This window comes from Lonchura striata, chromosome 3 (assembly GCF_046129695.1).
Source record: "Lonchura striata isolate bLonStr1 chromosome 3, bLonStr1.mat, whole genome shotgun sequence".
Classification (NCBI taxonomy): Eukaryota; Metazoa; Chordata; class Aves; order Passeriformes; family Estrildidae; genus Lonchura; species Lonchura striata.
The window spans coordinates 93,319,269-93,346,318 of record NC_134605.1 but is presented as its reverse complement, the minus strand read 5'-3'; the positions used below and the strand labels follow the sequence as shown (position 1 = coordinate 93,346,318).

Below are 27,050 nucleotides of genomic sequence, written 5' to 3'. Positions count from 1 at the left end.
CATCTGCCCATAATTAAGGTTACAAATCAATTTTCAATTTTTTCACTTCAAATTTTTAAGATTTTGGGTGAGATTATGTTTTTATCTTAACTCTCAAAAGTTATGTCAGAAGTACTGAAAGGTCATTTGAGTCTCTTGTGTGAATTAAAACAGATGAGATCTTCCTTTTTTTTCTCTTCTGGAATCCTAAGAGTAAAATCTCATTATAGTGTTGAAGTGTTTTGTTTTGTAAACTTCAAATTTAGAATTCTGTCAGAAAAGAAGAGAAAAAAAAAAAGGAAGAAGTTTAATAAATCCCTAATACAAGGGAGAAAAGAACCAACCAAACACATTCCCTGGAAAGGGCTGCTTTTTCATTAGATTTCATAGGTTTTGTCAAGGGCTGCAAATCTGGATACTCAGAATCACAAGGTTGGAAGGGACCTTCAAGATCATCAAGTCCAACTGTTACCTGACGCCTCAACTGAGTGGCATATCCAGTCTTTAACACATCCAGCGATGGTGACTCCACCACTTCCCTGGGCAGACCTTTCCAGTATTTTATCGCTCTTTTGATAAAAAACTTCTTCCTAATATCCAACCTATATTTCCCTTGACACAGCTTGAGACTATAATTTTTGGTTCTGTCAGTTGCTGCCTGGTGAAAGAGACCAACCCACACCTGACTACAGCCACCCTTCAGGGACTTGTAGAGAGTGATAAGGTCACCTCTGAGTCTCCTTTTCTCCAGGCTAAACAACCCCAGCTCCCTCAGCCATTCCTCACAGGGTTTGTGTTCCAAGCCTCTCACCAGCCTTGTTGCCTCCTCTGGATGTGCTCAAGTGTCTCAAGGTCCTTCCCAAACTGAGGGGCCCAGAACTGGACACAGCACTCAAGGTGTGGCCTCACCAGTGCCGAGTACAGGGGAAGAATGACCTCCCTGCTCCTGCTGGCCACACCATTCCTGACACAGGCCAGGATGCCCTTGGCCTCTTGGCCACCAGGGCTCACTGCTGGCTCATGTTCAGTTGGCTGGTGACCAGCACTCCCAGGTCCCTTTCTGCCTGGGCACTGTCCAGCCACACCGACCCCAGACTTTAATGCTGCAGGGGGTTATTGTGTCCAAAATGCATGACTAGGTACTTGGACTTATGAAACTTCATCCTGTTACACTCTGCCCATCCATCCAACCATTCCAGGTCTCTCTGCAGAACCATCCTACCTTCCAACAGATTGACACACGCTTCCAGTTTAGTGTTGTCTGCAAATTTACTGATGAAGGACTCAATCCCCTCATCCATGTCATCAATAAAAATATTGAACAGAACTGACCCCAACAAAGACCCCTGAGGGACACCACTGGTAACAGGCCACCAGTCACATAGTCAAGAGAACAATCCTGATCTGCTTCTGGGATACCTTTGCCAGTGTCTTTCCATGTGCTGTTGTCAGGATCTAAGGTTGTGAGGATATCTAAAATATACTATCCATCCCCGTTAAAGACATTTTAAATATTTCTGGTGGTGTAGTTCACAACAGTCAATTCTTGCCTCTGCCAGCTGCTGGTGATTGCCACAACATGCCTGGTTAAAAATTTCAAAACAAAGTATGGAGAAACACTCAGCAGTTCCTTTTGGCAGTGTGGTAACTCTGCCTTGATCCAAACTAGCTAGCAGGAGAGCTTTGCTTCATTTTCAAAGGCACAACCTGCTTATGGAAAGAGCTGCTTCCAGTAGTCCTGCATATAGCTTCCTCTTCCTTTCAAAACTGGAGACTTGCATGTCTCTGTGCTGGAAATCCTTTACAGATACTGGGGTGTTGCTATAGGACACGAGAAAGCACAACATGAGCACTGCAATGGCAAAGTAAAAAAGAAGGTTTATTTTTTGACTCTATACCTTTTTAAAGGTGACAGTGGATTGGAGAGTGAATGGGCTACCTCTCTTAAGACATTGGACAAACTACTAGTGCATTAACTTTTTTTACCCCTATGAAGGAATGCAAAACAATATCTTGTTTATAGAAAATGTGTGGGAAAATTTTCTAACAGAATGTAAACTCAGAAGGCTTTAGAAAATCTTAAGAATCAGGGCGACACTGGGGTTCAGTAAACAGAGCAAACTGTGTATTCTGGGTGCTCGAGCATCCTGTGTAGCCTCTTGCATTCACCACTGCAAGCAGTTTGAGAAGAGGGCAAGCTCAAAAAGAGGTGCTACAGAAAGCATATTTGTTAATAGTTTCTCCTTATATCCATTTGCCAATTTCCTCCTGAGTAGCTGGCCTACATCTGAATTGAAGCCAAATGTATCTAAGTTTAGCTGGGCTCTTGTTATGGTAAAGACAATGATTTCCTGTAGACAGGATGGGGCTGCTGGGGACATGGAGCACAGCCTGTTAATCCAAGCTGTCATTTGTGGATATGACTTACTTTAGACTGATTACAGTTTCAGCAGAAACCCCATTTGGGAAACCACACAGTGCAGGTAATTGGAAACAGAGCCTGGCATCTTTTAAAGTTTAGCACTGGCCTTTGAATTTGTAAATAGAAGAGGCCTGTGACTGCAGAAAAATGGTATCTGTAGTAAAGTTCAAGAAGGAAACAGAGACATTATTGTTTTCTCTCTCCCCATATAGTTTGTTTGTTTGTTTCTCTGTTTGCTCTAAGAAAATCCTAGGACAGCTCCTTCAATTAAGGGGCGATAGACAAAGCTTTGTCTGCAGGGCAATATTTGTGTTGATGCACACAGCTAAGCTTACAGGCTCTGTTTTTTCCTCCACCTTTTTATTCTGTTTAGAAAAGCAAGACACTGTTCATATGACCTGTTTAATATTTATAATTTCCCCTGTTTTAAAGGATACCTCCCATTACTTCCTAGAGTTTGTATCTAGGCTAGGTAGATTATTTTCTTTCTGTTTTTTGCACTTTTCTTTCTTTTCTTTCACTGGTGGGTTGATGAGCTCAGCACTCATGGTAATACTTTACATAAATATATATAGGAAACATAAATTTTACTTCATCTGTTGTTTAGTAAGTGGGATAGTGGGATTTCAGTAATTTCTTTAGCCTTTGTGCTACTTCTCCATCTGTTCCTCTCTTTTCTGCTTATACACAACTCCTTTTACTACTCCTTAAAACGCCAGATGTGATCACAGTTGTTATCAGCTGTACTTTCAGAAGAGATTATCAAATGTTTTATTTTTCACTAGTCACAGGGACACCTTTCAGCTAAAGAAAGGATCATCTGATTCACCCTGGAAACATGACTTTTCAAAATCATCTGTGGCTAAACTCCTACCCATTCAGCATCTCCTAGGTGACAGTGACTGCATATACTCCACAATAATTTAAAATAAAATATCCCATGGTTACAATCACTAGTTGAAATATGATGATGATAGCAGGGTTTGATATCTAGCCCAAAAAACTTCAAGAGACCACAGGGATTATGAACATTGTTTTTTAATGTAGTTCAAAGATCTATGTAAGACAGAGTTTGGATACTAGTGGCAGTATTTTAAATTAGTCGTCTATCTGACCATTGCAAGCATCAGTGGAACAGAACTGGGAAAAAGAGGATAAAAAATCAGTCCAAAATATCTCAAGATAAATAGTATTTTTAGTCTTTTGATGAATGTTTCTCTGTTAAAAAATCAAGTATTTTCAGAGGTAAGTTATTTACTATGGGATGTTAAGATCTGGTTATTGTTACAGAGATGCCTCTGCCCAAATTAAGGTGCAAAAGAGACTGTATGCTGAAAGTCAATAGTACAGATTTTATTTAATAGTAAGCGTGAGGGAGGGAGGAAGAGGGAGGGAGAGAGAAAAAAATAGTAAAGGGGTGGGGGAAGCAAAAGAGCAACAGAGAGATAGGTTGGGTGGAAAACTCACCACTCTAAGGATCCCAGCAGCATCCTGTTGATCCTCTTCTGGTCTTCTTGGTGGTAAGGGTCCCACAAAACACAGAGTTCAAAGGGTTAATATGTATTCAGACTAGTTGGGAACACCCAGGTGCCTCCTCTGCCAGGGAAGTTTTACACCATCTCTTGCCTTAGACTCTGGATTGGTTGCATCACTTTGCATCACGTGCAGTCCTCTGGTACAAGGCCTCAGGAATGAGTCTGGGGGTGCTTTGGGGTTCTTTGATGGTTTATGATCCTTCCTCAGCTGCCTCTCACATGTGGATGTTGCTTTCCTGGAGTGGAGGAGTTTTACAACTGAGCCAGTTTGTGTAAGGGAGGATGGGGGTGTTCCGTCTGACATGGGGTTACACCACATAACCAAAAATTCTTCTCCCACCCTGGCCTAGGGAAAGTGTGTGCAAACCTGTGGCCTCCCTCACCCCGAACCCAGCCAGAGCAGATTTTCAGGACAGCTGCTGGGTTTGGTTTTCCTTGTGGATACATTCTCCTTAGACACAAGATAATTCAACAGCAGTACCACCCTTTTCTCAGATTCCTGTTAGGTGGCTTGACTCACAGTCCAGTTCCAGTCAGGAGGCATATTCAGACAGGGAGCAGGCTTTAGTGGTCACTACTTCTTTATACAATTTTGCTATAACGGACGGAGTCCTTTAAAAAAAAATGTTTAAGCTATTAACCATAAGATTTCACTTTCTCATGTGGGAGGAAGCAGAACTATTGCCTTACTGCTAGTAGGTGGCATATAAACCTAAATGAAGCAGGTGACAGTAAAGCAAAAGACAGATGAAATTTGCATAAACATGCAAGCTGGTGTATTGGATGACAAATAATGAAGAGATAGTGGCAGTGCAGAGGTGCTAGGACAGGCAGGAGGATAATGATCTCTCACAGCAGATGAGACATGACTTGAGCAGAAGCATTGAGGGAAGATAAGAGGTGTGCTCTGACATAAGGCCTGTTCTCACACCCAGCCTGCAGTTTCCTTCACTAGCATTACTAACTGCTACTCTAGTAAATTCTACTTGGCATAAACAAAGTAGAGGCTTGAGAAGGAGGGATGAAAGGTTTATAGTCTGTTTGAGAGCTGTGCTAAGCTGCTGTTCAAATACCTCCCCTGGGTCATATATTTGGCTTGCTGTTACCTATTGTACCTCTTTGAAACAAGAAAACAATGTAATTTCAGATCAGAATATGGAGGAAAACCTGAAATACTTAGAAAATGAAAATGCTTTGGTTTCCACCTTTTGAAGATTTGAAAGAGCTTGTAATTTTGGATGTCTGGGCAAAACAACATTGAGCATTATCCATTGCAGGTTTAATACAAATTTAAAAACACTGATGGAGACACTGTTTCAGTCAGTTAGAAATCGAGTGGGTGGAGGGCATCAAACCTGTCCTGTCTCTACCTCCAGTCTATCCAATGTATTTAAATCCAGAGCTGAAAAGGGCTGTCAGATAGCCCTGGCTCAACCTCTCCAGCAGCCTGTGATGAGCAGGGAGAGGGGCTGGGAGCTGGGGTCTGCTCTTCCCAGTTCTGCTTCCTCATGGATTCATTTAACTGCCTAGAGGGCTTCTCCCAGCTGTCCCCACCACAGCAGCAGCAGTGGGCAGGGGAGGCTGAGGGCAGCAGGCAGGGAGAGGGAGAACAGGAAAGCAGACACTCATGCTCCTTGTTACAGCTCTACATCCTATTTACATCCTATTTCTGGTGCCAGACCTAGTGGCTTCACACTGTTTAACCTCTCTGGGCTATATTTGAAGCAGATCAGTTTTTATAATCATGCTTAGAGCACCCAGTTTTGCAGAAGGCTGCAGCTCCCTGCAGCATCGTGAACCCCTGACAGCCTCAATCCCTCCCCATCACCTCCATCTCTCCTACATTTCTTCATGGCAAATTCACAACCCTTATTTAAGCCCATACTGGATGGTGGTGCTCTTCCTAGGAGAATTTTGATGCTACCTACTCCTACGGCTGGGTAACTTGTCCAGACTCATGGTTTATGCAGAGGTAACATGGACATCTGTGAAGCATTAGGGCCTTCACACATAAGTCAACTGATCACAATCAGTGAATGGCCTGGTATAGATGGAGTGAATTAGACTGGCAGAAAGTTTCTCTGTTTGTGTGATTGATTGTGATCACTAATTAAGGAGACAATTTTTCTGCCAGGGTAAGGTACAGTTCACTTAGGCAGTCCTTATGGCAGAGCTAACTAGGAAAGATGGTATGAGCAAAACCTTAGAGTTTAAGTCACCAAAATGCTTGGATATGCCAGTATTTCAGATTATTTTTTAAAAATCCTGAAGGAGTCACTCATACCTAGCTCCAATGTCTACTCTCCAAAATTGACTATGGAGTTATTTCCCTCGTACAGGCCATCAGATGTTTCATTATTTCATGCCATATACAGCAGTTTGCTCAGAAAAGACTGAGAAAGGCATTTAGAAACACTTCTAGACTGCTGATTGCATCAACAGGATGTGATGGTAAGAGATCACATTTCCTTGGGCAGAGAAAAGGGATAAAGCTTTTCTTCCCTCATATACAATGAAGAACTGACAATTGCCTCTGATACACAGGATTAATCTCCCTGTATTTTGTGCAGTTCCTGACCCCAAAAGGAGGTTCTGAGAGGTCTGTCTGAATGAGAGGCTGTTAATGTGATAGGCCTAGTTGGTGAACTTGGGGATAATGTAAATGTGGAGCTGTATGACTGTACTGTATATTTTCAGTTGTGCCCAAGGAGGCATTTATGCTCCCAGGGCATGTGGACTCATTCTGTGATGCAGTGGAGATGAGTAAGTGTTGTGTGCCTGGAAAAAATCTGATGATGATGAATTAGTTTCATGGAATCATTAAGATTGGAAAAGACCCTTAATATCATCACAGTGATACATATATTTACAGGGGGGCAGTGAGCACAAAACTGGGTTTGTCACAAATCTAGTCTCTGTTTGGAACAGAATTACTCTGGTTCACTGGGATTTACTGTGCACGTTCATACCTTGTATTTGCTGCCTAAAAAGACTGTTTTCAATGTGATACTGCCTCTGTTTCTTTAAAATCTTTGGCACTTGTTCTGCCATACAATTTCTTAATAGTATTGTCACTAACATATCTCCTAGTGCCTTTTGGACTTTAAGAAGTTTAAAATCACATTTTCCTAGACCCTTGAAACTGAAGAGTGTCTCATCCTCTTTTTATGACAGTAAGATGATGGTGAGAAATTTAGGGCATGAGAGACAGGATATAAAAGTGTGCTGGACACTGCTGTTTGCTGCAGACAGATTCCGAGTCTGGTCCCTCTCTCGGCTGTTTATGCAGCAGAGTTTTAATGCAAAAGGCTCAAGAGCTCCAGGATCTGGAATAAAAAACAACATGATTGATTCTTGCTCAGCTGTGGGCCACAGTCACTGCAGGCAATGGTGTCTCTTGTCATCCCTCTGATCTAGAGTTTGCATTCCTCTCAGCAGAGAAGCCCAGCTGCTGCAGTGCATGTCTTGCTTAACAAGTGAAGTCAAAATGCAGAAGCAATACAGTGTGGTATGCAGGATTAAGCTTATATTGAGCTTTGCTATGCTAGTTTTCTTTCAGCTGTAATACCATCTTCTCCACCGACTGCTGTGAGTTCCTCTAGCATCCCACATTGGGTCACTGGCATGGCAAAATGAGGCCATCATTGGAAACTTGGTGCAATGATTAGAGTGGCAGCTGTATCTGTTATTTTCTTCCACAGCTCTCAGAGCTTTCCTCTGCAGTGTCCTCTCACAGCAGCTTCTCTTGCTGTGTCAGGCTCATGGTGAGCAATACTGTTAATCTGCCAGGCTGGGCCCCTGCACACAGGATGCTTCCTCCTTGCTGACAGCTTGCCTAGGAGGGATTTTGTGCTGCAGACCCTGGAAAAAAATTAGAAAAAAACAGAAGAGATAAATGTTACCCTTCCTCCTTTGTCTGTGTGTGAAAATGAACATTTGGGATTCTGCCTCTGCTGCCACACAAAAGAGCCTTTCTCTCTGCCTATCCCTAGTCTGAGTTCCCTCACTGGTCCCACTGTTCTTCTCTCTGGATACCATTCAAGAGACGAGTTGCAATAACTAAATGTCCTCTGCTGTTCAGAGGGGTCACTGCATCTTACATAAAATACATTATGTCTTTACAACCTTAACCAATCCATCAAAGTCATTATTCTGTGTAACACTGAGAGGTTTTTCTGCATTTGAATTGCTTTACCAATGCTTAAAGAGCATTGTATACTACCATACACATGCGTTATCCTTCTTCCTATGTATTTAGGAATATTTTCTTCCTATGTATAAAATATCCTTGAACCTTAAGTAGAATAGCTGCTGTGTCAGCAGATGCTTGTGCTTAGCTAAACAGTTTGTACCAGCATAGTCTGACTGCTGAAATGCTGTGCCCAGGTGAGACAATTGAAAACAGGTCTTTTTTTACTGTAATTAGATCGAATTTCACCTGTGGGACTCAGTGAGATTATTCCATGTGGAAACTAAGCATATGTCTGTGCCATGCTGGTGTCATATTTGCAGACAATCAAAGAAAGAGAAATATCTCAGGGAGATAATCTCATTTGATGACTTGTAGGTATATTAAAAATGCGTATTTTCTTGATAACTTTGCTCCAACAGGTCAGAACTGAATGAAATGCCTTAGCTTTATGTTTTTTTCCTCTTTCAGAAGAAAAGGAGCTTTGAAAATGTGTAGGGAATTGCAGGACAGTGTTGGAGAAGCTGACTGCTATGCTGTCAAAAGGAGGTAGCACAAAGATGGCAAATAGTAAAACATAGAACTGGAAGGTACAGCAACAAGAAGATGTGAAGTCTCTTAACTAGGAAGTATAATATATTCAGAATAGTAACAAATGGCGTGAATATTTTGGTCAATGCAGATCTTGCTTTTCCTAACTCAGGCTATGACTGAGCTATGCAGTTTTCAGGGAGACTCACCTGAGACTGCTTTATGTGGTACATGAGTTTCCAGGTGGGCAGCAAGTAACTCATTTACCCTGTTTGGATTTTCAGGTGCCCAGAATGAGCTCAGGCTGTTGATCTGAACATCTTATTCCTCTGAAAGATTTTGTTCTGGTGGTCTCAGGGAAGAAAACTCAAAATTCAAAGTTATTCATCTCCTGGACTTAATAAAAGGCTGGTTTTCTTTCCATCCCATTCCCAGACTATTTAGGAAATGTGATGCTTGAAATAAGTTTTATGGAGATTTTGTTTTGTTCTGGGTTTGGGTTTTTTAAAATTTAATTTTTAATGCTATGTAGTCTATTTCATCTCTTCTTTCTGGACAAGGTCCTGGACACTATGCCTGGTTTAGCCATTTGGTCTGTGCCATGTTGCTCCCTGCCTTGTAGTAACAAGTGTATCAGTTTCCTCCTGCTTCCTCCATGGATATTACAGTCTGCATCACCCACATGGAGGCTGAGCGTGTCTTTTCTCCCATATGCCACGGCTGGCAATAAAAATGAGCTTCATGAGAACAAAGAGGAGTTTGCTCTCCAGAAGTGCTTTATCTCACAAATTGTCTCAGTACGCATCTTTTTCTGGGGATGAAGTCATGCAGACATTGCAAAAAGCAAGGGGTCTGCAGTACAGCAAGAAAGCTGTGGGCTATTCCTAAGTGGGGTGAAAAAGAAAGGCATTCTCTTCACACCTTAAGTAAAAGCAATGAATGACACTAAATGCTTCTCTTGTGGATGTGAAATTAAATGTGGTATGGAGATAGGGTGCAGCTGTCCAGGTGACAGAATCCCATCAAATCCCTCAGGATAGTAAGGGAAAGCAAAGGATATTGGGTTACCATGTGAGTCTGTTATATACCAAGAAAAAATCTGCCATTTAGCTAAAAGTCTGAACAGGAGCGTTATTTGTAAAATGAGGATTAATGCATAGGTGAGACTGGCTGAAATATTGCACCTACTTACAGGCATTGTCCTTGACTGGAAATGTGGATTCAGTGGAGGGAGTTCAGAGGGAAGCAACATGAGATTTGGGAAATGAAGAAAGTTTCAGTGCACTGGCTGTGTTTCATTTAGGAAAGGAAACTGAGTGGGAACATGGAAAGTTTTTCATGATGTAAAAGAGCACTATCATGGTTGATCTCTTTGTTTGTTTAGGAAATGCAGAAAGAAATCAGATTAATTTTTGCTTACTCTCCTACTAGAAATATTCAGGCTGGATACTATGAAAAATTTGTTAAGGTAGTAATACTCCTATTAATCTACCTAAAATTTCAACACCTCCTTATTTTTTTATTAGTCTATTACTAAAAATCTCAATGCCTGAAATGCATTACTCTGTATTTTGTAAGTTCTAAAAGTGTCTTTAGGCCATACAGTACTAGTAAGCAATTTCAATATTAATTGAGCAAAGATGCCATGTTTCTAACAATATATGCTTCTAATTATCTTGAGAACACAGTCTGAGGCTTATGGGCTCACCCACTCACTTGTAATCTCATGCGGAACTTTGGAGAGAGCTAAGCAGACTAGTCTAATAAAGCACAGGAGAAAAGTAACTTGGACAATGAAAAGCCCTTGAAGATGATAAAAACCATGGAAAATGATTGGTTGATTGATTGAATGCATAATGAAAAGGATGTGAAAAGAACAATTGATGATGACACGTGAGAAAATGACCTTGGCAAAACAAGGCATGCAGGTGACAAAGGAATATCTGACACAGAGCTGCACAAGAACCATGTGAAAGGGGGAGAGTGGGCAGACTTAAAGCAGTGGCAGATGAAGTGTAGGAGGCAGCAAAGAAAAGCTGCCTCATACATGAGGATGAAGTAATAGATCTCCTTCCCCCTTCCTTATATTACTGGATAGGAGGAGAGTCTGTTTTGAAAGCTCTCTAAAGCAGAGAGACGGCATTCTTCAGTGTGGACCTGCTCTGTGCAGCTGCTGAAGAAGGCTTAGTTGCCATCAGGAATGAGTGGCTCTTCCAAGCCTGCCTGTTTAGAAGCACTTTGCTGTTTTGGTCACTGCAAATATTCTGTTTTATCTACACCTCATGTTCCTTCTCATGAGCCAGACTATGTGTGAACATAGACAAGTCTTGTCTGTTTTAGTTTCTTTACTCCAGTTAAACCCTGAGTTTACACTTTAATGATTCAGTTTCTTAATTGGAAATTTGTCAGGTCTCTTATGGTATTTTGTTCTCCCGTGCTACAATTACAGACTTTCAAGAGAGTTGGTGACCCTGCCATAGTATGCCCAAGCTGCTTCACTTCCACACTGCTCCTCTGGTGCTTGTCTTTCCCCTGCCCTCACCCCAGTATTGCTTAAAAGTTTTCATTCTCAGCAACTGCTCCATTTTTAAGTCTACCAGATTCTGGTATTATCAGATAGATAGATAGATGTAGATACATACATACATACTCTTAAAATGAACAGGGTTATGGCTGTCATGGTTGATCCCTAGAACTACTGGCATCCTTAGAACTACTTTAGATGGCACTATAAAGCTGTATTACCTTGTAGTACAGGAGGCCTGCCTCCAAACCACCTTGGGCAATGATACTTTGCTCAGGCTGAATCCTGTCTATACTGAGAAATTGTCTGGGAAGGCACCCTGTCTTATAGTCCAAAAGAGAGGACTGCTAGCTTCAAAGAACCACAGAATCATATAATGACTAGGTTGGAAGTGACCGTCAAGATCATCATCACCTTCAAGTCCAACACATGCTCAATGACCTCAACTAAACCAGGGCAGCAAGTATCACATCCAGTCTTTTTCTAATCACATCTGACTCCACTACCTCCCCAAGCAGACCATTCCAGTATTTTATCACCCTTTTGGTAAAAAACGTCTTCCTAATATCCAACCTATATTTTCTTTGGTGCAACTTAAGGCTGCATCCTCTGGTTCTGTCAGTTGCTGCCTGGTGAAAGAGACCAACCCACACCTGACTACAGCCACCCTTCAGGGACTTGTAGAGAGTGATAAGGTCACCTCTGAGTCTCCTTTTCTCCAGGCTAAACAACCCCAGCTCCCTCAGCCATTCCTCACAGGGTTTGTGTTCCAAGCCCCTCACCAGCCTTGTTGCCTCCTCTGGACGTGCTCAAGTGTCTCAAGGTCCTTCCCAAACTGAAGGCCCAGAACTGGACACAGCACTCAAGGTGTGGCCTCACCAGTGCCGAGTACAGGGGAAGAATGACCTCCCTGCTCCTGCTGGCCACACCATTCCTGATACAGGCCAGGATGCCCTTGGCCTCTTGGCCACCAGGGCACACTGCTGGCTCGTGTTCAGCTGCTGTCACCAGCACCCCCAGGTCCCTTTCTGCCTGGGCACTGTCCAGCCACACCATCCCCAGCCTGTAACACTGTAGGGGGTTATTGTGGCCAAAATGCAGGACAGGGCACATGGACTTGTTAAATGTCATCTTATTGGACTCTGCCCATCCATCCCATTCCAGGTCTCTCTGTAGAGTTGTCCTACCTTCCAACACATCGACACACGCTCACAGTTTAGTCTCATCTTCCAATTTACTGATGAAAGACTCAATCCCCTCATCTATGTCGTCAGTAAAAATATTGAACAGAACTGGTCCCAGCACAGACCCCTGAGGGACACCACTGGTGACAGGCCCCAGCTGGATGCAGCACCATTCACCACAACTCTGGGCCCAGCCATCCAGCCAGTTCTGAACCCAGCAAAGGGTGCTCCTGTCCAAGCCATGGGCTGACAGCCTTTCCAGGACTGTGCTGTGGGAGACAGTGTCAAAGGCCTTGCTGAAGTCCAAATTGACAACATCCACAGCCTTTCCTGCATCCACCGAGTGGGTAACCTGGTCATAAAAGGAATCAGGTTGGTCAAACAAAACCTGCTCCTCCTAAACCCATGCTGGCTGGGTCTGATACCCTGGTCATCCTGTAAATGCTGTGTGGTGACACTTGATATAAACTCTTCCATTACCTTGCTGGGTGCTGAGGTCAGGCTGACTGGTCTATAATTACTAGGATCTTCCTTCCCACCCTTTTTTATGAATGAGCATCACATTGGCCAGCTTGCAGTCATGTGGAACCTTGCCAGTGAGCCAGGACTGTTGGTAAATGATGGAGAGTGGCTTTGCAAGCTCATCTGCCAGCTCCCTCATCACCCTGGGATGGATCCCATCTGGTCCCATGGATTTATGAACATCAAAGCAGCTCAGCAGTTCTCTGACTGCCTTCTCCTGAATAACAGGGGGATCATTTTGCTCCCTGACACCATCAACCAACCTAGGAGGACAGTTGTCTCGAGGACAAGCCATCTTCCCACCAAAGACTGAGGCAAAGAAGGCATTAAAGAGGCCTTCTCCTCATCTGCAGTCACTAAGTTCCCTTCTGCCTCCAGCAGAGAACAAAGGTTAGTCTTATCCTTCCTTTTCCCGTTAATATATTTGTAAAAACATTTTTTATTTTCCTTTACAAAGGTTGCCAAATTAATTTTGAACTGAGTTTTGGCCTCTCTAATTTTTTTTCTACATGCCCTAGCAACCCTCTTAAATACTTCCTGAGAGACCTGACCCTCCTCCCAAAGATGATACATCCTCTTTTTATTCCTAAGTTCTTTCAAAACCTCATTGACCATCCAGGCTGGATGTTTGCCTCGTTGACTCATCTTTTGGCACACAGGGACAGTCTGTTCCTGTGTCCTCAAGATCTCTGTTTTGAAGCACGCCTACCTTTCCTGGAGTCCTTTGTTTCTAAGGGCTGCTCACCAAGGAACTCTCTGAATAAGTCTCCTAAATAGGCCAAAGTCTGCCCTCCAAAAGTCCAGTGTAAAAGTCTTATTTATGTTCTTTCTGATTTCACCATCAAGAACTCTATAATTTCTTGATTGTTATGCCCCAAGTGGCCTCAAACCACCTCATCTCCCACCAGCCCATCTCTATTTTCAAATAACAGGTCTAACATAGTCTCTCCCCTGGGGGCTCACTCACTCACTCAAAAAATTGTCCTCCACACACTCTAAGAACTTCCTAGACTTCTTTTCTACTGTATTAAGTTCCCAGCAGTGGTCTGGTGGGTTAAAGTCACCTACAAGAACAAGGGCTGGTGATCCTGAAACATTCTCCAGCTGCTTGTAGAATAAGTTGTCCACCTCTTCTTCTTGGCTGGGTGGACAATAACAGACTCCCAGTAGGATGTCAGCCTTGTTGGCCTTCCCCCTAATTCTTACCCATAGGCATTCAATTTCATTGTCATTAGTTTCAATACCTATGGCATCCAAAGCCTCCCTAATATAAAGGGCCACCCCTCCACCTCTTCTTTCTTTCCTGTCTCCCCTGAAGAGCTTGTAATCATCCAGTGCAGCACTTCAGCTACATTAGTCATCCCACCACGTTTCCATGATGGCAATTACATCATAGCTCTGCTGTTGCACCATGGCCCTCAGCTCTTCTTGTTTGGTACCCATGCTGTGTGCTTTAGTATACATGCATCTCAGCTGGGCCACTGATTTCACCCCTAACTCAGACTGATCACCCTTGGGCTGCTTCCAGACAGCCCAGCTGCATCCCCTTCCCCATTCAAACCTAGATTAAACTCCTCTCAATGAGTTCTGCAAGTTCATGAGTTCTGCCTTTAACAGAGAGATGGAGCCCATCTGGTTCCAACAGACAGCTGCTGAAAAAATTGCCCCATGATCAAAGAACCCAAAATTCTGCTGATGACACCAATCCTTTAGCCACTTGTTGATAATGTAGGCTCTCTGATTCCTTCCATCGTTTGTCTCTGCCACCCAAGGGGACTGAGCAGAACACTACCTGTGCTCTTGCACCATCAACCACTTGAGCCAGTGCCCTAAAGTCCCTTTTAAGTGCCCTGATGCTCCTGTTTTCAATCTCATCACTGCCAGCCTGGAGTATCAGCAGTGGGTAGTAACCAGAGGGCCGAATCAGCCCTGGAAGTCTCTCAGTAATATCCCATACCTGGTCCCCAGGGAGGCAACAGACTTCCCTATGGGAGGGGTCCAGCTGACATATGGGGACCTCTGTTCCCCTCAGAAGGGAGTCATCCTTCTTTTCTTTTTAATGTTAGAGGTGGTGATGCGTCTGACAGGTGAAGCTTAATGAGTAGCCAGTGTGTTCTACCTTCAGGAGTTGCCTTTAGAGAAAGCTGCCACTCCAGGGTCTGATCCAGGCAGACATAAATAGGATAATATCCATTTTGGCATGAGCAAGTCAAGGTTGTCTTCACTGAGCTGGGGGCTGGTACCCATCACTTGCTGCTATGCAGTGATGATATACAAAAATAAAATTACTTTGCAAATCTGATGAATCAGAGAGAAAAGCTCATGCTCTAACTGCATGTGCTGTTAAACACAAGGCTGAGAACAATGTCTCCTCTGAGAAGTAGATGCAGGGGCTCGTTTTGCACACCTCTAAGACCTCTGCCACTTTGGCACATATGTCTGAACTACTGAACTATTAGGAGGACAAATTTTACTTTGGAATGGGACAAATTGCATTTGTGGAAAGGCTTTCTCCACGGACAGTGAAGACAGTCCATGGTAATGAGTTCAGGTGGAGTTCAGCTATTGGTGGGGATAAGCTATATAATAGCAGTCTGCACTCACATTATAGGACTGTTGCATACAAGGTTGGTAAATTGTCAGATGAGAATCAATTTTGAGTGGATTAAATGCGAAACAGTGTGCATCAAAGTGAATAAAAATCACAATAATATCTTGGATCAATAATTATGTCTCTGGGTCTGAAGTGCAGAGACTTTAGTTTCGTGACCCCTTCTTTCACTAAGTATGCAAAGATCAACGTTTTGTGTAGATCTTTGAAGCAGAATCTGAGCAGGGAAGCTGATGCATTTTTGTGAGTGGCTGAGTTCCCAGCAGCCCAAGATAGAGCTGAAACATCTCTGGGGACTGTAGCTTGTTAGAAACATATTTTCCTAAGGGATGGTGGCATTGCTGTTGTCTAGACCAACAGGGAGGAAACACATGGTGCTACTTGTTACAGGTGATTTTGTGCTTGTCCTCCCCTGTGAGCAGGTGTAGCCATAATTCTATGTAGTCAGATCCAGGTATGTGAAAAATCTTCTGAATTTTAGTGGTGAAATACAAGGACCTCTCCCCCCCCCCCCCTTCCCCCCCCTCCCCCCCCCCCCACACTTTTCAAGAATGGTGGGTTTAAGGATTAGGTAGAATTTGTATGGTAGAGTATCTGTGCTATCCTTCTGGTATAGGAAATTATAGTAGAATTTAAGTACCCTTCTGAACCAAATTAAAAATTCAGCTTGAACTCTGAAACACACTTGGGGTTCTGTTATTTCTGACTGCTTTTTGCCCTTATAATAATTCTCTTCTGGAAATGCAGCTTCTCCAAGTGAAACTGGTGTTGTGAGCTGAGGACTTCTTGCCTTGGGGCCCCATCTAGTGGGTAATGGTTTCTACTGAGCAGCAACAAGGACAACGTTATTTGAGCTGTTGAGAAATGAAAAGCAGGAAAAGGAGCTGATACAAAAATTCCCTACAGAGATTAATAATTACAAATGAAATAATTATTTGTTAATTCTGGCCCTGCTGTAAGTTTTTAACTTTCTCTCTACAAAGACAATGCTACTTGGCATTTTGTGCCAAGGGATTTTCATAACATAGTGGAGGCATACCCTAATCATGGGGGGAGAAAAAAGAAAAGAAAAAAAGAAAAGGAAAGGAAAGGAAAGGAAAGGAAAGGAAAGGAAAGGAAAGGAAAGGAAAGGAAAGGAAAGGAAAGGAAAGGAAAGAAAAGAAAAGAAAAGAAAAGAAAAGAAAAGAAAAGAAAAGAAAAGAAAAGAAAAGAAAAGAAAAGAAAAGAAAAGAAAAGAAAGAAAATAAAATTTCTTCTTTGTACCCCTGCATTTATTTTATTAATGGAATGGCTGTATAATTTCACTGAGTATGCTGCAGTTATTGGTAAGTGACATGAGGATGTGAGCATTACTCTGTGAAGTTATCAATAAGTTAAGAGGCTTCTTAGGTAAACTTGAAGACAGAAGAATTTTCAGCACACTAAAAGGCCTGTCTGAGCCAAACATTTAAAATCTGTATTTTGTCTTGACAGAAGTGCTCATATGCCAGATGTTACAAAGGTAACATATGTTAACAAATGTTCTGACAGGACCTGTTTGTTATATATATTCATTAGGAAAAGAAAAGTCTTAATAAATGAAAAAAGGTTTTATGGCTATCTCCAAGTTAATTTTACAAATGACATTTTTCTCGTTCATCTGTCAAATTAATTTAGCAAGCCAAATTTAGATTTCAATTGCAGATAAGTTTTTCAGAGCAGCCCAAGGGAGTAAGACGAGCAGCTAGACAAAATATGTGGCCACAGCTGTCTAATATTTTGCCTTTTAAAAATAAAAATAAAAAGAAAGAAAGAAATAGCTAACCTATCTGGTAAGGACAAAGCTGTTTTCTCTGGAAAATGTATTTTACAGAACTAGCTGTTTTGAAGACAGTCTGTAATATTGCTAGTAGGCTTTCAATTTAAGATGAACCCATATAAAAGCACTTTCTGAAGTGTTTTTGTGCGATCTGTATCTTCAGAGAGCATCATAAGGCATGGAGATTGAGTACTCCTGCATTTGTGTAACAAAGTTATTTTTGCAAAAAAAGTTATTTTATAAAGGACAGGCTGATTTGTTTTTTAAGCTGCTTAGTGGGGTTATTTAAAAACTATGAATGAAATTCCCAAGGTAGAAATATCAGAAGATAAATGAGAATCTGGCTAAAATAAAAAGAATATGTTTGTGAAAGAAGCCTTTTCATACTTTGACTCTTGACCTTAAACATCTCCTTGTCTTAGTTATTTTTTCTTGGCCTATTTTTTTTCCTTTTTAAATTTAGTGTGTGTGTGTAAAACACAAGTGAAATAGCTTTCCATGCTTGGAAAATCTGACTTTTTGGTTTGCTATTTATAAAGGATGAAGAGTTTTCAAAGACAATATATGTTTTAGTATGAAATAGTGACTGACCAATATTTCTCCTTTTATTATTACCGACATATTATTTTTTGTATAATTTTTAATTGGTTTTCAGCCTCTTTCTTTTGTTCTTTAGCTTTTATAAATGACATCCTTTTAGCATCACATTTGCATTTCCATATTTTGCTAGCCTAGGTTAGTTTTATGCTGTCTCAGGGGTCATGTGGAGAGTGGGAAAGATCTTTGTGCAAATTTATCTCTGTGCAAATCCTGGAGAAGTTCCAAATTATTTTTTTTTTTTCCTTCACTGTGTTTCTCAGCTTGTAGGGACTAAAATAGTTTCCAGAATAAATGATCCTGGAAAAATTACTTTCAGAATAAATGATCTGAAGCACAGTGCTGAAGTTACAGCTGCTGTAATGGTCCCATAAGTCCCATTACACTGAACAAAAATTGACCTAGCTCAGTTTGGCCTGCCCTCCCCAGGAAAGGCATGAAGGTCTGACAGAGGTGAATGCTGATAGGATTTTTAGGAAATAGATCTTATTTTTGAGAGAAACTTTGTATCACAAATATGTATATATATATATTCCACGCTAGACTAGATAGCAAATGTCTTTTTCACTCTGATTTTTGAGTTTCAGCAAGTGTCCTTGAACTGAGTACTGATACTAATGATAAATGAATGTTCTTCTGTCACCTTTATTAAGTGCCACATCCTAGGTTTATCCTGTATGATCTCCTTGGTAAGCCATTTGATATTTAATATTCAAATTTTAGGGAGATTGGGCACAGTGTGAAAAATAGCCATTTGGAGAGGGAAAATTCAGTCCCTTTTTATTCCATGTGGAAGTCAATACCAAAGAGGAGGAGCTGCAGCAGAGGAGCCCAAGCCCCCCTAACCGGTGCCGGGATGAGGGGCTGGGCAGATGCAGGGCAGTGCCAAACTCGAGCTGCATGGCCCCGGGCTTGGCTGTCTTCAGCTCAGAGGCCAGGCTGTCCCTCAGGAGACCTTTGGAAGATGGTCTCTAATGCTTCCTTCGTTCTGACCTCAGTCTCAGGCTGGTAGCAATAACAGCTGCAAGGCTGGTGGGAGCAGCCTCACATCCAGACACTCTCCTGGCTGTGGCTGTCCTCTCATCTGCTCCTCAAACTACAGGGCACGGGCTGGGCTCTCCAGCCATGGCTGATCTGCTGTCCTGAGCTTTCCCAGTGGGAAAGGCAAGACAGAAGTGTATCCTAAGGACTCATAAACAATGGAAATGCACCTTCATTGTGGCCTGTAAATCCTCCTTGGACCCGAGAAGCCTTTGCTAGCAATTCAAAATCCACATCTGTCGAATGTAAGCTAATATTTCATATACTATAAATATGATATTTAATATGAAGTTTGACATTTATCATTATATTGCAGTGTAAAGTTTAAATAATTTGCAATATAGAAATCACTGAAACTTGCCTATTTGAAATTGGAGTTTGTGAGTCATAATATATTGCAGAAGTTAAATGAAGCTTTAAAATAAAATTCAGCATCTGAAGGGACCAGTTGTCAAAAGGCAAATAGTATATCATGGAAACCTTGCTCTGTTATTTTGAATTCCTTACTCACCAAGTGCTACATTCTGTAGTAAAAGGAAAGCAATCAGCATTTCCTGATCAAAGCAGTTTTACTGGTGGCCAACACAATGAAATGTGTTTGAAGAAAAGTCAAAGTGTGTGGAGGAGACTTTCATCAACTTTCCTTCCCAAATGTAACTTTGGAGTTAATAAAGGCCTCCTCCTGCCCTGCCCTTGACCACATCTCAGTCCCCCAAGACCAATCTACTGTTTATCACATTCCTGAGCATCACTAGAAAGAACCTGACTCTGTCTTCTTTTCACCCTTCCTTTAGATATTTATACACATACATAAAATTCCCTGACATTTCTGTTCTCCAGGATAAACAGCCAAGATTTCTCATCCTCTCCCTGTATATCAGTGGCTCTAATCCCTTAATCATTGTCATGGTATGTCAGTGTAAACACTTATGTATGAAAATTTTAATAATACACATAATTCCAAGTATGGTAAATGAAATACTATTTGGTAGTCTTGTAAATAGTGGCCAGAATTATCAAGTCATGAAACTTCCTTCAATATTCTAAAGAAATCAGAAGTGATTCTGGATATTATTAATTTTAAACAACTTTTACAGGCAGCTGTCTTTGGATAGCTGCTATTTAAATTATTTCCTGAAGGAAGCTGTTGATCTTTTGTGTTGATGTTTAGCTATAGTGTATCTGTCTAGAAAGATATCATCATACTTGGTTCCTCTTCAGATCTCTGTCATACACAGTGATTTATCTTTCCTCCTTACTTGGCTGCTGTTCTCTGTTCTTTTCTTTCAACAGATTACATGCACCAAGCAAATGTTCATTAGCTTCTGGAATGCAGATCAACTCTTTGACCTTTTCCTCCTTAACATCCCTTGTGCATATTTCATAAGTTTTGTCTTAACATAAGAATGACTTTATTATAGCAGGCCTAGAGGTACATTTGGTGTCCTTGCCCTGTCAACAGCAAATAGCAGGTCCTTAGGAAAGATTAAATCAACAAAGCAAATGTATGTGTTGTGCTGCTGCCCAGAGCAGTATACATCCTCTTACCCTTAACTTAGGTTAAGTCCTCCATGGGAGGAATATAGCACCTCTGCAGCTGTGAATTCATGAGGGCTGGATGTGGAGGGCTGTTTTCATGACCAGAATTAACCCACCAGTTCCAAGTGCCTGTGAGTTCTATCAGCAGGAGGTTTGACTGGCTGTAGAGAGACCCACCAGAAGACTAATGGATGTCATTATTAGTTATTTTGGTAAGTTATGTGTTACCCTGCTCGTCATGTGTCTGAGTGGTGAGAGATAGTGCCATTGTCTTCCTGGTCACTGTCTCATCCTCTGAGCTGGCACTAATGATGGGACATGTGGAAATCTCCCTTTTCTTTCTTCTTGGGAATTATTAAGGGAGGTATGGGGAGGTGGAATAGCAAACAATAATAGTGAATAAGCACACAGCAAATCACAAGTCAAATGTAGAGAAAGCTGCTCTATATTACCTGAGGATTGAGCTTTAGTGGACTATTTCTCTGTGGTTATCATGAGGCACAATGGTTTCCCAGGGTATGCCACACATGAGGAAATTTCTGTCATACTTCCATTAGAAAGGGAGTAACACTGCACATACATTCTGCTATTAGACAGATTATGTGTAGTCATCTGTTCTCTTTTCAGTGCTGTATTTTTTTTTCCAGCTGAAAATGAAGGCAGTATGTCTGTTCCCCATGTATCATACATGAGTTTAAAGTGTGTTATTGATCAAAAGTGCACAGAAAACCAGCCATCATATTTTGTTGCCCATCTGAACTCACCAAGTCCAGAACAGAGCCCTTACACAGGCCTCTATTTACTGGCTTCTTGCATGATTCCTGCAAAGACACGATATTCCGAGCTGTCCAGCAGTGTCTTCACCAGCAGCTATCACTATCAGCTTTATACTCTTTACATCTTTATACTAATTATACCTAGGATTAAACAGGAAATAAAACATCAACAAATGATATTTGTCCTATTATAGACACAAAGCTGAAGCTCAAGTGGGAACTTTTATATTACAGTTTAGGAATTCAATGCAGGTTGCTTAATTACAATTTCCCAGAAAACTTCTGAAAATATAATCCTAAAGTGTCCTTTTGGTAAGGTTCCTTTTCCTACACACTTTCTCTTTCTGGAATATTTTTTTTTTTTTTTTTAGCAGAATCACAGAGTCAGAGAAGGGTCATGTAGAAAGGACTACAGTAGATCCTGTGGTCCAACCTCCCTGCTCAAGCAGGGCCATTCTAGAGCACATGGCACAGGATTGTGCCCAAATGGTTCTTGAATATCTCCAATGAAGAAGACTCCACAACCTCTCTGGGCAATCTCTTCCAGGGCTCAGTCACCTGCACAGTTAAGGAGTTCATCATCATGCTCATGTGGAACTTTCTGTGCATCAGTTTCTGCCTCTTGTCCTGTTGCTGGGCACCACTGACCAGAGCCTGAAAACATCCTCTGACAGCCTCCCTTCAGATACCTGTAGCTATCTCAGTCATCTCTTCTTGAGGCTGAACAGGCCCAGCTCCCTCACCCTTTCCTTGTACAAGATGTTCCAGGCACTTAATCATTTTCATAGCCCTCTGCTGGACCTGCTCCAGGGGCTGCATGGTTCCCTTGTCCTGAGGAGCCCAGAACTGGACACAGCACTCGAGACATGGCCTCACCAGGCTGAGCACAGGGGCAGGATCACCTCCTGTGACCTGCTGGCAATGCTCTTCCTAATACAACCCAGGATATTATTTGCCTTCTTGGCCAGAAAGACACACTGCTGGCAAGTTCATACTGCTTCTCTGATATTAATTACTGCATGGAAGGTAATGATAGGTAAATTTCAACTCTAGAAAAAGCACAGTGCTTTTACACTAAATAAAATAAAAAATTGGAGAAAGACACAAGGCACACTGCTGGTAAGGTGTCACTGCAAACTGTTTCTTCCACTGCTAATGTATACCATGAACTACGTCTGTCTCTCATCTCCAGGTGACTGTCCACTATTATGTCAACACATAGTTCCAATTTCCTTGTTACTTCATTGCCTGCTTGCAATATCTTCAAAGAATCATTCCCTTTTTTCATACATCTGGAAAAATACAATTATATAAACATCTAAACCCCAAACTTGTTTTTATTATTTGGTTTTTTGCTACTTGTTCACAGAAGTCTTGACTTCTTTGTGCTAGTAGGCTGCAGTGACAGAATACAGTCCAAACCCAATATTCTGTCTAGCAATTGCAGTGCAATAGCAGTGGTAATGTGAAGTTTGAGGGTTAGTATGTGAGCACCTTCAGAGGAAGAAAATACTGTGATTTTAAATCTGTGAAGCCAGCAAAAAACTACTGTGTGGAAGGTAATGCTAAGCAAATTAAAATTTTAGAAAAAAACAAAGGCACATTTTTTTACATACAGTAAACATAATTAAGAGTTGGAGAAAAGCATGAGCAATAAGTAAGGAATAATTCTTGGATACATCAAAATTAACACCTACTTCTTTTTATAGCACAAGTACTTCAGCCACCTGGTGTTTCAACCATATGTTTTATCAATTGCATGGTATCACTGAATAAAAGTAGCCAACAAACTGAATAGACTCTGAGGTATAAATAAAACAGTGATGACTATGACACTCTGGCCTCAAACTATATGTTTCCAGTCAAGAGTTCCTATGCACTGGAAATTGCAGGCAGCTGATTTGGGTCCCTTTGTCAGGCAAAGAACAATGACCTATCATTTATGCAACTCATTGGGGTTCTAGGCAGCCTCAGTGGTTTCTGTGATGTTGTGATGTTGCTGTTGTTGTCCTGTCATAAATACCCAGACATCTTGACGACTACACTCAGCACAAGATTTTTTCGTCTCCTGTGCTGCTGCAGTATTTGTGTCACTTGGGAAACACTGCCAGTGGATGGGATTGGGTACAAGTGTAATCAGAAAGGCCACCGAGGCAGGGAAGGAGGACAGCTGTCCTAAGCATTCAGAGCTTTACATTCTGTGCCGTTCTGATATGACGTAAGCCTCAAGATATTTATGAAGCTGGATGAAAGCCTGTTTTGGTCTTGCAGCTCTCTGAATCTGTCTACCATTTATTTAGGATATGTTACAGTAGATACCACATGCTGGTGGTACCTAATGCTGCCTAATTGCAGTAGAAAATCAGAGTAAAAGAGATAGGTAGTGCAAAAGTTTTATTGCCATCTCAAGCTATCTGTGTATCTGGAACACATAGCTATCTCAGATTAAAGTTAAAAATAATAGAAAAATTGCTTAATTCAGATAGCAATAAGGTAGAAATCAAAATATATATACTTATATCTGCAAGCTCTTCAATCAGTAATGTAAACATTACCTGTGATTAAAATATAGTTGCAGAGGAATACTCAGCAGGTCATTATGTGAAACAAGACCTAGTCTGGATGAATGATGAAAAAAAGAGAACAAATTAAGAATAACTTTTCTAAGTTTTGTTTTAATGTGAACAGTTTTTGAGTGGGGAATCCTACAGATTTTATTTGGGTAAAAGCACCCTTTGAAATGAAATGAGTCTTTGTGTCAAATGAGTCAAGGACACTAGTGGATGACTGATTTAGTGACAAATGATTGGCAAAGAGTGAGAAGATTAGTGAAATGGCATGGACAAAAACCTCCCCATTAGGAACACACACAACTGTACAGGAGGAGCAGTAGCAGCAATGGAGAGAACTGGTGACCTCCAAAGGTGGCTTGACCTGAAGCACCATTATATGGACCATGGACAGAAACTAGTTGCAGATTGGGGTGGAATAATCAAGTAGATCTCTTCAGTATGAAGATGTAATGAAGTCCTGCTTTGTTTTTCATGCACTATGGCATTGCTCTTGAAGACCTGGAGAAGCAACTACTGAGCAGTTGGAGAAGAATCAGTGTGGTTCATTAACACTCCTGAAAAACAGTGGTTTCTTTCTTGGTTCTTACTAAAAATATGGAAATCTATCAAAATAGTATAAATTTGGGGCCTGCCTGAGACCATCAGTCTTAGCACACTTCTTGTTATATCTACCTATGGTAAACTCATTCTTTTTGCTTAAAGCAACTACAGAATCAAAGATATCCAGCAATAGCGAGGAACAGGAGTTAAGGGATCCAGCTGATATAGCTCCTTAGGAAAATTGTTCCTGATCTGCATTTGCAATAGTTCTTGCCCATTTACAGTGAAATCTTGTCAGATCTTCATTCCTTGGAGGTGTTGTGGATGTAAGTAATTTAGTTCTGAAATAAAAACATATAATTTTTGTAATGAGGGTTACCTGCTTCCAGGAATACAGTAAAAGTTCATTATTCTAAAGTACAGTAATGATCATATATATCAGGCAGTATATGGTGTGGCATGGGACGTCACACCATAGCAACATGAACTGTTGGATATGCCACAAAAAGTTCATTGACCTTGAATAGAAGGATATGACTGAACTTGATACCTTTTGAGGTTTTCATGTCAGTTCTCATGTTGGACTCATAAAGCAGGAGCAGTCATGTGATCTGTATGCATTCCTTTCCTTCTCCTTCTTCTGTGTGAAACAGGAGCAGAGGACTTCCACATTATCTGTGTGAGGATATATGGAGTGTGAGAAGATTTTACCTGGAGATGTTGAGATGGGGTAAGTGAAGATCCTGAGTGCTGGGCCAGAGGTGTGAGATTTGGTAGACCTGCATAAAACAATGAAGAAATGTTTAGGGGAAGAAATCAGAGGAACAAAGAAAGGATCACCCAGAAAGGGCTATGAAAGGGGCTGACTGCATATAAAGTACACCTATCTGAATGAGCACTGTGCCTGATCACCACAGTCCATCCTGTCTTTATTCAAACCTTTCTTAACTATCTTGCTCCTCATCCATGTGTGTGAGTACTGCATGGACTGACTGCCACTTACTGGGGGGAGTGGCTGCCAGGTTTTGGTATCAGACTGGGGGTTTTAGGTGCCCTTATACTCTACATATAGCTGTCTGGGGGCACCCTTGGGTGTGGGGTGCCTGCAACATCAGCCATCATGAGAGTATGCATGTGTTGCAGCAAGCAGTGACACAGACAGAGAGTAGGGGCAACCAGACAGCAAATGTGTGTGTGCTTGTAAACCTGGAGGGTGTCATGTCTGTGCCTTCAGCAGTGACCTTCAGCTTCTTCCAGCCCAAGAGAAGGAGACAGAACCAGAGGTAGTTCCATTCAGAGACACAAACTCAAACACAGAAGTTAAGAACATTAGAAAACTTCCCTCCCCCCGCCACCCCTACTGTGAGAGTACCCCTGAGCTGGCCCTGGTTGCCCAGAGAGGTTTTGTATTCTTGTCATGGTCTAACCCCAGCCAGCAGCCAAACCCCACACAGCTGCTTGCTCACTCCCACCAGCAGGGTCAGGGAGAGAATTGGAAGGGTAAACATACTCCTGGGTTGAGCTAAAGAAAAGGCAAAAGCTAAAGGAAAAGCAAAAGCTGCACACACAAGCACAGGAAACCAAGGAATTCACTTCTTCCCAAGGGCAGGCAGTTGTTCAGCCATCTCCAGGACAGCAGGGGCCCATCACACACAGCATTTACTTGATAAGACAAGAATCATCCTTCCAAATGTCCCCTCCTTCTCCCTTCTTCCCTCCATTTTATATATTGAGCATCATGTCATGCAGTCTGGAATATCCCTTTGGTCAATTTGGGTCACCTGTCCTGGCTGTGTCTCCTTCCAACCTCTCATGTACTCCCAGCTCCCTCACCAGCATGACAGCATGAAAAGCAGAAAAGGCCTTGGCTCTGTGCAAGCCCTGCTCAGCAATAACAAAAACATTTATTATCAACCCTATGTTCAGAAAAAAATCCAAATTACAGCTCTATATCAGCCACTGGGAAGAAAAATAATTCTACCACAGCCAAAACCACCATAAGTCTTCATCTATGGAAATATTCAAAATCTGGATGTGGTCCTGGACAACCAGTTCCAAGTAGCCTTGTTGGAGAACTGTGCTGGATAAGACGACCTTCAGAGGTCCCTTCCAACCTCAAACATTCTCTGATTCTGTGCCTCAGCTGTCTGTGCTGGTCTGATATGAATCCTGTATATAAATGCTGTTACGAGAAGTAACCCCACAGCTGTCAGCTCCTGAAGCTTGAGGACATTAAAACCATCTTTGAATGGTGCTGCTTAATGGTGGAATTTGGAGGGCAGCTGCCTTGCCTTCATTTCCAAGTATGGTGAACCCTCTGGACGTGTCAGTCCCTGTGTCTGCCTTCTTACAGCCTGTGGTTCTCTAGATTTAATGTGCTGCTGATGACACTGGGGTTAGTTGATAAAGGTAACTGTTGCAGCAGCAGGTACCTGCCAAGCGTGTTGTGTGAAACTGGACAAGATAGACATCTTTATAGTCCTTGTCTTTGTATAGGTGTCATTGTAAAGGTAAATGAAGAGATGCCACTGAGCTGATATTAAATCAAGAAGGATATGAATCTGAGCTTTCCTGAGTCAGTAAAACCTTAGCACTGACTCTGATGGGCTTTAAAGTGGCTTCTTGGACAGCAGGGGGACCATTACTGTTTAGGTATCTTAAAAAATAATTGATTTGCTGTAACTCAGTG

General features: G+C 41.8%; 1 protein-coding gene across 1 annotated transcript in view; it reads left to right on the top strand.

Annotated features, from left to right (window-relative positions):
• Positions 1 to 27,050, top strand: part of MYOM2 (myomesin 2) — a 119,737-nt gene that overhangs the window by 13,383 nt on the left and 79,304 nt on the right. Inside the window, exon 2 of the mRNA XM_077782382.1 lies at positions 25,015 to 25,091. The gene's annotated coding sequence lies outside the window, so the exon portion shown is untranslated. The remainder of the gene's footprint in view (positions 1 to 25,014; positions 25,092 to 27,050) is intronic.